At 37.5% G+C, this 3375-nt stretch overlaps 1 long non-coding RNA gene across 1 annotated transcript; it reads right to left on the minus strand.

Moving 5' to 3' along the window:
* Positions 1 to 786: 786 nt before the first annotated feature.
* LOC138886409 (uncharacterized) lies at positions 787 to 2521 on the minus strand. The gene is made up of 3 exons (XR_011405133.1): positions 2461 to 2521; positions 2018 to 2073; positions 787 to 1037 (listed from the first exon to the last, which is right to left on the minus strand). It is a non-coding gene; the product is annotated as an uncharacterized lncRNA (long non-coding RNA).
* Between the last annotated feature and the right edge of the window lie 854 nt (positions 2522 to 3375).

The following is a 3375-nucleotide window of genomic DNA, read 5'->3' on the forward strand; positions in this document are numbered from 1 at the left end:
TAAATTTAAGAATAATTGTTTTTATTAGGGTGGAGCCTCCATTAAGTTAGATTCAAGATTAATTTTTTTATTAGGATAGAGCCTCCATGTGTGATTGGGGCGGCTTGGCTAGTAATTAGCCACAGATGGAGGAAAATATGACTTTACTGCTTTCAATGTGGTCAGCTTTGGGATCCCAAACAACACCTCTCTCAAACTTTTTATAGAGATTCAAAATTTAAAAATATACCTTTTTTTAACTGTCAGTGCTTGAAATGTGTTGTGATTAATAATATAGGTTAATTAAGGACATCCGTGCACAATATCTCACATTCACGTAGGGTTCGAGAAAATACCGTACTTTAAGGAGTGTGATATAGACGGTCTATCCTAATGCAAGTATTGGTGGCTACTTTTACAACGCGAACTCGTAACCTATAAGTCACACGGAGACAACTTTACAATGATTAATGGTAGGTCTTCTTATCTAAAAAGGCTTTATTCAAGAACTTCCTGAAATTTTCGATATATATATATATATATATATGTCACGCCCCAACTTCGGGAGGCGCGACCGGCGCTCAACCGAGTGAACCCAACTGAACAAGCCTTATCAACCGCTATCTACCCAACTCGATAGGAATAAGGAAGTCATGCTTACCTTTATTTAAACTAGGAAAGATAGTACATTCAACATCTTAGTTCATTTTATATCACAATATTTAAAATGTGGTTAAACTTCCAAGGTTCCATACAAGTTATAGTGTAGAAGAAAGCAAGAGTACAAGGTTACAACACGGTCCATTGACCTATCCAATACCCATACATAACCCACACAAACGTCTAGGAGCCTCTAGGGATACAAAAGAGTGTTGCAATACTTGTCGGTAACAAGGCTCCGGCTATACCTTACGCAAATACCAAAAATAAGATTTTCGGGAGGAAAAGCGGCATGAGCCACGCAGGGCCCCGAGAGGAAAAAGGGGCTCACCAATATAGCTGACGGGAAGTGAAGGAGTGCTACTGTCGGTGGACTGGAGTACCTGCTATAGAACCACCTACAATCATAACACGAATGTAGCGCCCCCGACAAAAGGGACGTCAGTACATTTCAATTGTACTGGCATGTATGAACAAACTTTACCCAAGTAAAATCAAGAAATACACAGGTAACAAACAGTAATAGAATCAACAACACAATGCACATGAAAGGAACAACCAAAGCCAAACAAGTTCCACAATCTCTCATTTTCCCCTTTCAACATTATTTTATCACATCAATGGTTTCACAACTTTCACATATTTTCATTTCAATAGTGATTTCGATAACTTTTTCACCCTTATTACCTCGGCCACCCTTATCACCACAACCCACACCTTATAACTTCGTGTTGCAGCGCGCAACCCAATCCCACCGGACAATTACATTTCACACGACAACACAACAATTCACAAAGAGGTTTCATAGACATCAATACCATTTCCATTATATGCAACAGTCCGTATACAATTTAAGTCACAACGATAATTGCCGCGACAAGTCACGTATGATATTACCACAGTTGTTTCAATTGCATCAATTACGATTTCTTTCCATCATTTGTTACACAGCTCTTACCATATAAGCACCTTCACACACACACACTTGGCTTGTTGCCATTTACTTACACCATTATATCAGGAAACTTAGCCAACAATATTCAAGGCATATTAATCACAAGAATTCACAAATGGTCCACATAAATAACACATACCAATTACTCGTACACCAAACAAGGTGACTTTACAAAGGTTAAAGTTAGCCAACAACGTTCAAGGCATATTAATCACAAGAATTCACAAATGGTCCACATAAATAACACATACCAATTACTCGTACATCAAACAAGGTGACTTTACAAAGGTTAAAGCTAGCCATACATACGTTCAAGACATATTAATCACAAGAATTTACAAATGGTCCACATAAATAACACATACCAATTACTCGTACACCAAACAAGGTGACTTTATAAAGGCTAAAGTTAGTCATACATACCTCAAATTCGCCCTTAGTGATACTACAATGATCCAATACACTTAAGCAACCTCAATCTACAATACAACATTCAATAGGGCCAATATTAGTAATAAATTTCGTAACTTATGCCTTTTAGGCATATCATCAAACACATTGTAGGTATAGAACTTTACACCCCAAAACTATAGTATTGGTTCACCCAACTATCACCATTAACCAATAATTCACTCCACCATTATTCCTAACCAATTTATAACTTCCAACAACATATGTGTGACAACCCATCTTCACCCAACCAACAAAATTCCATCAAATAATCACCTTCCAATCTCTACAATGACTATGTATTTATATTAGGAACTTGTGGCTTCTAATCACCACACCAAGAGTCCCAATACTTAATCCACACTCATATACCCATAATAAATTCATACATGTAAGTCTAAGGGGGGTAGGATTACCTTTTGGAAGAAATCTTGCAAAACCCTCCTTGGAGTTCTTGAAGAAGTTTCTTGAAGATCTATGTGTTTTATGCGTAGATTTCATCAATACTAGTATAAGAATAATGGAATTTTACACCAAGTTAATGAAGATTGCTTACCTTGAAGATGGGAGGTTGGAGGTCTTGAGAGGGTGAAGAAAACCCCAAAATTCGAGCTTGAATGATCAAAAAATGAAGAAAATGTAATACCCCTTCGGTTTTACACTGGCCAGGGGTATTTTAGACATTTTACATGTTCCACCGCGTTCCGCCGCGGTCTGCCGCAGTTTACAGGCAGAAAAACCTTGGTTTGCCGCGGTTTGCCGCGGCTGCGCTCCTGGGCACGCTGGTGACGCATGTCCAGTAAAATGGTCATAACTTTCTGTATACACCTCCAAATGACGAACGGTTTGTTGAGTTGGGAACTAGACTCAAAGGGTTTTAATTTGATAGGTTGTGCATCACTCAACACTTTATATAACTAGAGATATGCTTGTCCAAAGTGAGGTCTTGTGCGCATTCACTTACAACTTTAGCCTATTATGAAATTTTTCCAACTTGGCTTAGACTTAGGCCTCTCCTTAGACCCCAAACTACTTATAATATGACTTATACACTTATTAATTTATCTAATTGATATCCATTATATCATGAACCCTCACTTGCACACAAGATAAAATAATTAGCCTATCTTGACACCACAAAATCTTATATTACTTAGCAAAATTTCCCGGGGCTTTACAATATATATAAAATATTTGCTTCATTCTTCTACATGAGTTGTTCTTTTTGTGCACCTTCTTTTTTTCTTTTCACACCAAAATTGACCTTCTTTATTTCTTATTTGCCCAATCAAGAAAGCAAATTGGAATCATTCTCTTTCTAGCCTCTAGGC

This window comes from Nicotiana sylvestris, chromosome 2, assembly GCF_000393655.2.
Source record: "Nicotiana sylvestris chromosome 2, ASM39365v2, whole genome shotgun sequence".
Classification (NCBI taxonomy): Eukaryota; Viridiplantae; Streptophyta; class Magnoliopsida; order Solanales; family Solanaceae; genus Nicotiana; species Nicotiana sylvestris.